This window comes from Anolis carolinensis, chromosome 2, assembly GCF_035594765.1.
Source record: "Anolis carolinensis isolate JA03-04 chromosome 2, rAnoCar3.1.pri, whole genome shotgun sequence".
Lineage (NCBI taxonomy): Eukaryota > Metazoa > Chordata > Lepidosauria > Squamata > Dactyloidae > Anolis > Anolis carolinensis.
In genome coordinates this window covers 284,411,708-284,421,278 of record NC_085842.1, presented here as the reverse complement: position 1 = coordinate 284,421,278, position 9,571 = coordinate 284,411,708, and the positions used below count along the sequence as shown (strand labels likewise).

At 38.5% G+C, this 9,571-nt stretch overlaps 1 pseudogene; it reads right to left on the bottom strand.

Annotated features, from left to right (window-relative positions):
- Nucleotides 1–6,154: 6,154 nt before the first annotated feature.
- LOC134297228 (U2 spliceosomal RNA) lies at nt 6,155–6,319 on the bottom strand (annotated as a pseudogene).
- Nucleotides 6,320–9,571: the final 3,252 nt, after the last annotated feature.

Sequence of the window (9,571 nt, the reverse complement as noted above, 5' to 3'; positions counted from 1 at the left end):
AGCCCTGGTTAATACTTGGATGGGAGATTGCCAATAAATATAATGTGCTGTAGGCTATGTATCACAAAAATATAGACTGAATATGAATCAATTTACAACTCTCTATGCTTTTATATGGGTCCATTTTGGGGGATTATCTGAAGATGCAGGGATAATATATAAATGGTTTTTTAAAAAATAATTAGAAGGCAGTAAAAGATAGGCTAACAGATTGTAGATATATGTTAATGCTAAAGAACCATAGTATTTGATATACATTAGAGATTGTATTACTGTAGTATTTCTTGATATTTAAAACTAGACAGAGGAAAAAAGTTTTATTACATGACACCAGAGTCCCAGTGATAAGAATACATATTTAAGATATGCTCCTTTCTATCTCTCCTAAAGCAAAAGTTGCCCTATGGAGTATTTTGTAAGTACAGCGGAATCACAAGGATGAGAGAGATTTTCACCAAGAATGAAGCCTTCTTGAAACTCAGTTTATAGAGAAGGGATATCCTGAGATACTGCCTAGAGAAAACAGATAGAGGACAACTGCCAAGTCACAGGATGTTCTCTTGAGAAATAAGGAAAGGGTTGAGAACAACCAATAAATTGTACTCTTGTATTCTATTATGTATCTAGTGGTCCACAGAGTAGCATTAGGAGATAGTTGGTTTCTCTAACAAGATATTTCTGGATGCAAAAACAAGTCTGTGATTTATTTTCAATAGAAATGGAACTGAAAATTGTTTTTATTTATGTATTCACAACAGATGTCTTTCACCTCTTAATATGTCAGGGAACCTGCATTTATGAATAGATAAAAACATTAAAAAATATACAAAAATTGATATTTAAAAACAGACTCCTTGATATAGTTTTAAAACACAGACAATGAATACAGCCAAAGTAGCCACCCCCGGTTTAAGAACTGGATGCCATGCAAAACAACGCAGTCTTAGCTGCCTGCCAGACACTCACAAGGGATGTATTAGAAGCAAAGAGGCATCAGTGATTGTAAAGTAATTTGAGAGAGGGGGGAGGCTAAATAATGTCTGCCCCTTCCTTTCACCCCTCTGTATTTTTCTTTGCTCTGTGCTCAAGACTTTTCCTTCCTTCTTATCTGTAGACATCACTTCCCCCATCTCTCAAGACGTTAGTCTCTTTCTTCCTTTTGTCTGGAAAGATCATCCTTGAAGCTCCAGCCCCAACAATGGATGCTAACTTACGCTTACACATGAAAGCCATCTTTGAGGGGCTCTTCTAAGCAAGTATAGGTCAACTTTTGCCTGTCTCCTTTCCTATCATGCAGTTGATTTCCTGAAACAATAAACTAAGTTTTTTCTTAGAATAGTTTTCTCTGTTTCTACCAGAAGCTCATGTTGTAGTAGCCTTGCTGTACTTTGCATAATATACCGTTTCTCCCAAAATAAGACACTGTTTTGATTTTTTTTTCAGGAAGACATACTATGGCTTATTTTCAGGGGATGTCTTATTTCTGTATCCATGACCAGTACTCAAGCGCTCAGATAGTGTGATGGCCAGATGCCTGGAAGGGGCTGCTGCTCCTGCGAGGGAGGGAACGCTGTGGTGCTCAAGCCCTTGACAGCGAGAGAGGTGACCCAGTGAGTAGCGCTCTGGCATATTCCTCTGGCAGCAAGAGTGCTGGGAGGAGCCCTACAGATGCGCTATGGGCATGGTGGGGGCCTGAGCGGGTCCCACTCCACCTTCTTGCAGCATTTCCCCTTACTGGGGCTTGCCACTGCTCCTGCTCCCTCTGTTTGGGAGTGTCTTCCCTTGTTTGGGCAGGAAAGAGGGTGTGTTGGTGTGAGCTGGCAAGTCAGCCGCAGCCATGGCAGAAGAAAGGGGTATGTCTTATTTTCAGGGAAATACCAAGTATTCCTACAGGTAAGAACCAGGCTGACCTCATTTGAGAGTGGAGTGCCACTGTTGGGGTGTTGCTAATAGCATGAACTTGGCCATGTGCACCCATGAAATTAACCTTTGAGGTGCTGGGCCAGATAAAAAGACTTCCACTGAGGATCTTAGAATTCAGGTAGGTTAATTTGGAAGCTCTTGTCACTTATGTTGGCTACACATGATAGGAGAAGGGGAAAAGTATCTGGCAGCAAATTAGTCAGGTATGCTTATCTTAAAAGGAGTTCTGGCCTTAGCAGGGATAACATGGCATGGAACTAGTGGTTATCATTGCTCATCACGTGTAGTAACGTTAGCCAGAGTGACAAAGCAAGATGATAGAGGAGCGGGGAGAAAGGAGGAATTGTTAACTCCTTTCTGTCCTCCCTTCTCTACTTGCTTCATCACTTCAACTAGCATCACTACATGTGACAAGCAATGATTACTACCAGTTTCATGCCCAGTGGTAAACACAAAGCCCAGAATGACAGGTGGAAAGTAAGTGCCGTTCCCTCTCCTTAGGCTTGGGCAGCAGGATGACTCTGTAAATTGCTGCTTCCAAATATAAAACAGCCCAACTATTCACACTGCCACAAAGTTTGAGCAAGATCTGGAACTTTTGTTTAAATGCTTGGTAACTGATATATTCAAATAGGACTATATCAGTCAAATTGTATAGTCTATGGTATTCCTTTGGCCCTCTGTATCTGTGGTTTCTGCATCCATGGATTGAACCATCCATGGCTTGAAGGTATGTGTGTCTGTGTGTGTGTGCAATCAAAAAGGAAACTTGATTTTGCCATTTTATGTAAGGGTCACCATTTTATTACGCCACTATATTTAATGGGATGAGTATTCACAGATTTTGGTGACCATGGAGGTCCTGGAATCAAACTCCAGCAGATACTAAGGGCACAATATGTGTTTAAATTAAGATACACCATAGCTCTTGAAGAAGCCCAACTGTGACACAAAACTAATCAGGCACTTGGTGATTTCATGTCACCTGTGGTTTTATATATTTGCTGTGGTTTTCTATTTCTGCTGATATCATTTCTCAGGAAAACCCTGCCAAAGTAGAAAATAGAAGTAGTGGTAAAGTTATGAAAGAAACTAGCTTGCCTTTGGGAGGATTCTGTTTACATATTATACTCAAAGATCTTAAGGTAGTCATGTATGGGAAACCCAATAGTTTCCTGTTAACTTATTTTTAATGATGCTCCTTTACAGAATACCATCACTGTTTGCATTGTGTGTTAGTCCGAGTGTGATTTAAATATAAAGAATCTGTTGTAGCCCAGCCTGAGATTAGGCCCATTCAGCCAGTGATTGTCCCTGCCTCAGCTTTGCCAGAGGACTCTGGGTTTGGGCCTGAGTTGCAGCCAGAGTCTGTCCTAGTGGATTCTGGGACCAGAGACAGAATGGTTGCAAGCAAGCATTTTGAACCACATTCCTTCCAGCAGTATTTTAGGGTCTTCAAAATATCTCATTATGTACATATATGCAAGTGTAGGTATTCCAAGATAATTTTAATAAAACCAAAATGCTTCTGGTCTCAAATATTTCATGTAAGGGATACTCAATCTGTAGTACTTTTTAGTTAGATTTTGCTAAACATGCATCTGTAACATAAATCTATAAATCAAAATTCTATTCAATTCAATTGTGTGTCTTGTGTATGTGTGGGAGTGATAGATTTTCTCCTTTTTGCCAATGTGTAAAATGTCAACCTAATGTTTTCTCCCTTTTGCTTTGCTGAGTTCCTGTCCTCCTTTTGGAGATTGGCCCACAGACTCTGTGTATACACATACACACATGCACACACACATACACATATGATCAGAATTTTGAAGGGATAGGAGTGTTTTAATATAGAGGCCTTTCCATAATGCTAATTAACGTGGTGTTAATCTCTTATGCAAAGTGATGTCACGTCATTTTTATACTATTTAATTAAAGAGCAGCTGAAAATCCCGTTGTTTCTGCATATGGTTCTGATTATGCTGGCTGAGCATGAATCCTGTATTGGATCAAAGCTTTTTGCTCTTGTTTTTCCCTCTAGCCTTGCGTTTCCATTTTCTCCCCCGCTAAGCTTATACAATGTTCTCTTTCATTTAACAAGACGATTAAAGTGTAGTTTTAAATATTAGTTTTATTTTAACAGTAACCTGGAGGTACTATTCAAGAGGGCAAAGGTAGCATTAAAATTATGTCTGGGTTAGTGAAAGTAGTTATTCTGAAAGACCAAGCAGAAGGATGGAAAATGATCTGTAAATTATTGCAAGTCAGTTTTCTAGAGATTTGCTCAGCACTTGAAAGGAATGACATGAAAATAAACCCCACTAGCTATAATTCTACTCATGAGAAGTTGCTTGATAGGGGAAGAAAACAGCTTTGGCTGGTGCATTGAGGAAGGTCAGCTGTTTGGATGTTGTCGTGGTCTAGCTGAAACAAGGGGGGGAAACTGTCATATATGTGTGTGAGAGATGGAACAGATCTACGTTGTGAATCGTATTCATCCAGTTACTGATCCTTTAAGGAGAATTTGCTGGTGTAGAAAGTGTAACATGGTTGCCTGGAGATTAGTGGCAACAACCCAGTAAGCTTCAAGGCAATGGCCAAAATTATGGCCAGGGCTCTTGAATTTCATCTCCAGTACACCCTAGCGAATGGTGAGAGATCGTGGGAATTGCAATCTGAAAATGTATGGGGTTCCTCAGGTGTCCACTTCTGCTTACTGTGTATTCAAGTGTTTCTGTGGACTAGTGGAGTTTTTCTTTTAACCATCTTTGCTCAATGTGGCACATTGCAAATGTGTAAGTTTAGAATTCCCATCTTCAACAGCCATACATCAATAGGGCATTGTGTTGGAAACAGCTGCGTTAAACTATGTGCACATTTATATTTGCATGTACTTTGCTCTTGATACCTCATGAGTTGTGAAGATACATGGCTACCATATGAAAGATTATAAACCTCAAACCTAGTTTATGGTTGGGAGCAGGTTAGTCAATTCATATTCCACAACAGGCCCTAAAAACAAGCCTGAAAAAATTCTTACAACATACCGGAATGATGATGATGATGATGATGATGATGATGATGATGATGATGATGATGATGATGATGATGATGATGATACTTATTTCTGACTCCCCTCTTCCCATGGATTGAGATGGGGGCAACATATTAAAATACAACATATACAATCAGCTGAAACACATAACCCAATTAAAACATTAGTTTAAACGAATATATACACCCAATATATGTTAAAACAGCAAGTACTGTATATAATTTTAAATTCATAATTTTAAAACCACTGATAGAACTGCTGGAATAGAAATGTCTTTATAGCTATTTTATATTCAAATAACATATCCAGCTGTCGAGTCTCTTCTGTCAGATCATTCCACCATCTAGGATTGGATGAAGAAAAAGTCCTCTGGACAACTGATGGCAGCCTAAACCCCTTTGGTTTGAGTATTATTTCCCAGAGGATCTGAATGTATGGGGTGGCTTATTCAGGAAGAGGCAATCCCATAGGTAATCTGGACTCAACCCCTGCCGGGTGAGAGGCAGAGTGTGACCTAGATTGCCCACCTCAATACATGTTTAATTAGCACAGCTTTGAAAAGTCATGTTTCCAATTATAACCTCTAAAATGCTTCAGCCATCATGGCTATGTAGGATTGAAGAAGCAATTTCTCCCAATTCTGTTATCTGATTTGGAAGGAGTGTTATGATTTACTAAAATGGGGATATGACAAAATAGATATGATTTACTAAAATATGGATGAGAGACTGTGTGATTTTATAAAGCTTTCTCGTTCTCTTTTCCTTTATAATTTAAACACTTACTTGGAGAAAACCTAGCTTTCCACCTGCTTGAACACTGAGCATAAGCCATTAGTTCAGTCCAGTTCCCTTGGTCTCCTGTTTCACTTCTGTTGATGGGCCTATATATTAAGGAAAGGGAAATGAATCTTTCTGTTTAGCAACTCCAGTCACAATGTGGTTTCTCCTTGAGTTAGTGAAACTACAATTTTGCCCCACCCTTTCCCTGCAGTGATCATTGTTAACACCAAAACATTGATGGATGAAAAATAGTTGGACATGTGGACATTATTATCACTATTAGTATTATTTAAGTCACACTTTTATCTCTGGATTGAGTTGCAAAGCGGCTCACAACATTAAAAACAATGCAATTTAAAATCTACAATATATTAAAATAAAGCATAAAATAAATTGAAAACTGTCAAAATACTTTAAAATTGTTAACATAAATCTACAGTGCACATACTTAAGGTAGCCTGTATGGATGTGTGCTTAATTTGGAAAAACTTGTCCTAAATTCATAATTGCATTACATCTTTGTCTTCACTTGATCTTAGCCAAAAGGCCGAGAAGCAGTACATTGCATCTTTATCTGAGATCAATCTAAAATTTAAACTTGTTAATCTGAGATATAGCTTGGCCTTAGGTCTTATTTTAATGCCAGAAGCCTTGCTATCCAATACATGAATTAAATTCATAAAGTATTTTAGCAATACATGGATTCTTTTAATACAAGAGCTGGATAAAATGCAGCCCTCTTAACTCTATTGGATTGTAGCTCCCAGCATTCTTTGGTATTAGCTATTCTGTTTTAAATAGATGGGAATTGTAGTCCAAAAACATCTGGAGGGCTGTACTTTGCCACCCCTGATTTCATCTTACCCAGCATATTTTAGCTTCACCAATGAATGAGCCCTTGAATTTCTAGAAAAAGGGAAGAGGTTTCCAGGAAAGCCTAAGCTCCGGTTCCTCTAAATTTTAGAAATTAAGTCCTTGGTGTTTGGTGATGACTGTTTTGGTTGCCTAGCAATGTCATCACCACAGTGATATCCCTTTCTCTCTGACCCAGCAAAAAAGAACCATCTCAGCTGGGAGGCAGCAAAGAAAGCGAGGGGGGGGGGGATATTCGGGCCTTGGACATGTTCAAAAAGGTGAGGCATGGTGCCAGATGAGAGGCACTCTGTCATTTCTCAACTTCAGCTTTCTGTAGAAGGAATCTGATAAAATGTTGCTCATTACAAAATCACAGGCAAAACTAGCACTTTTGAGACTGATTATTTTATTTCCTTAATAAATCCTTCTTCCCTCTGCCTTCCGAAACGAACTAATACAGCTACTTCTTTGAAATCTTAGACAGAATTTCTCAAGTCCAAATATGCAAAAGGTTATTGTACACATCCTAGTTTTTCCAATGTTTTTTCCAACAATAAGTTGCATTCAAATCACAGTGAAAATTGACAAAACAAAGTGAAAATTAGCAAAAGATCTTTGTCCAGCTGAATTAAGAACAGAAACAATTTTGCAGGGAAGTGTGACTATTTAAACTGAATCAGGCATTTCATCAAAGGAAAGTGCTCAGTCTCTGTTTGAAGACAATCTTGCTTCCCTTCTACTGTTCTGCAACAAATAATAGAGAAACTTGTAAGTTTCATTATCACTGTACGTAAGGAGGGTCCCCATATGAAAGACATCTTAGAGGAGCAACCTCCTGTTTTTGCCCTTCGCTACATCACTGTTTTTAAAACACACACAGAGAGAGACCAGAGTCTGGGAAAGGTTAAAGCAACTTTCTGCTCATATGAGTCCTGGCAGCTGCTGTTATTGAATTAGGTGAGAAAGAAATCCATAGGTTTGTGCTCACAACCCCGGATGTTTCTGTCCTTCTGCCAGTGAAACGTGGCCCCAGAAAATGAGTGCAACTGAGATGTTCAAGCTCAGCAACATTTTGGATACAGTAATCAGTGGTGATTTATGGAGATAATTGTACAGCCGGTTTCCCTTACACTTGGAGGGCCTGGAAATCCATGGCATATTGGCAGTCTTCAGAATAATGAATCAGGTTAAGTGTGTTCCTTCTTCCCATTTGACTTTGGGAAGCCATCAGGCAAGGTGAGAATGATTCTGATTTATGAGGGAAACTCAGCCAAGAGATGCAATGTAAGCAGATTCCCTTCCAGTTTGCTCTTGACACACATTTCGCTGGCAGAGCTGCAACATGGCAATCTTGTTTATATGCCATTAATTGTGACATGCTAATCTGAAAACAGCAAGAATGTTTTCTGATGCCAAACCACCGGATACCTTTCCCTCTATAACAAAATGTAATGAAAGCATGAATGAAAAGCAGGTTGACAGATGGTTTAACCTTTCTTGCAGAAGGAAAAGCAGGATAATAATCCTAATAAAAGGTGGCAAAAGTAATTTTTTCATGCAGAATAAAATTAAGATCTATAATACACTATGTCAAATATATTTTTTCTTGCACAACAAATCTACATCTATGTTATCACACAACAGTCCCTGACCCCCATAAATATGAAATATGTACAATTGACATTGACAATTGTCAACAATTTTGGATCATGTGATTTTAATGTTATATTCGGTGTTTTAATTCTATGTCTTCATGTCTAAATGTTGTTTATATTTTATGTGTAATGGACTTATTGATTTTAATGCATAGTTATATGTTTCTTGTTTAGATTTTATTATTTAGTTTTATATGTATGCTAGGCATTGAATTTTGCCATTATTATGTTGTAAACCGCTTTGAATCCCCCTTGGGTGAGAAAAGTGGTATATAAATACAGTAAATAAAATAAATAAATGTGTGTTTTGTCTCACTGATTTTTTTGGTTTAAGAGAGTAGTGTAAAAAACTAACAGAAAATTGACTTACAATTCATTTTCTATTTTACAAAAAGGCCTAAAATGGCTGAGAGACGGAGGATATTGCTGCCTATGTCCACCATGTAAGTCCTGGTCTGGGAGAAAGACAGGTTATAAAACAATGGATGGATGGTAATTCCAAATTATATTGGGGAGGCCAATGCAGTCCCTTCCCCTGGGCCTGGTAGGTGTTCACCACAATGTCAGTCATGCAACAACTGTACCCAAAGCACAATTTGTCAAGCAGTTAAGCTCCCAGATCCTACCCAATACAAAAACATATGTAAAGATCTCTATTAGAATTTTTCATTAGAAATGGACCAGAAACACTTTTCTGTGTTGCTAATGAAGAGTCAAAATTGTTTCTAGAAGCTGCATTTTTGGGTCCCATTTCTTTCAATGAGGTGTTGAAAGGAAAGCATTCCAGTACGTTGTGTCCTGTTAACATATTGTGAAGCATTCATAATATACCGTTTATCATTTTCAAAGATAATTATATTGATATTGAAACATTGTTGAGAATGCGTCATTATTTGTGAAGGCTTGTTGCTGGCAACTCTAAAACAGGGAAGTGAAAGCAGCAAGTGAAAGCAGTCAGGGAGGAAAGGGTGCTTGCTACTGTTGAAATGACAGTGACCAGCAGATAGCTCTGGATGACTTTAAACACAAATACTCAGGGTGGCTCCAAAATGCATAAATCCTTTAAGAGCTAATAGTAGCTATGGTGATTATTTGAAGGCTAAGTGGCACAGGCTGGTGAGCAGCCAGCTGCAATAAATCACTCTGACCAAGAGGTCATGAGTTCAAGGCCAGCCCTTGGTGGGGTGAGCACCCGACAATTAAAAATAAAAAATAGCCCCTGCTGGTTGCTGACTTAGCAACCCGAAAGATAGTTGCATTTATCAAGTAGGAAATTAAGGTACCACTATAAAGTGGGGAGG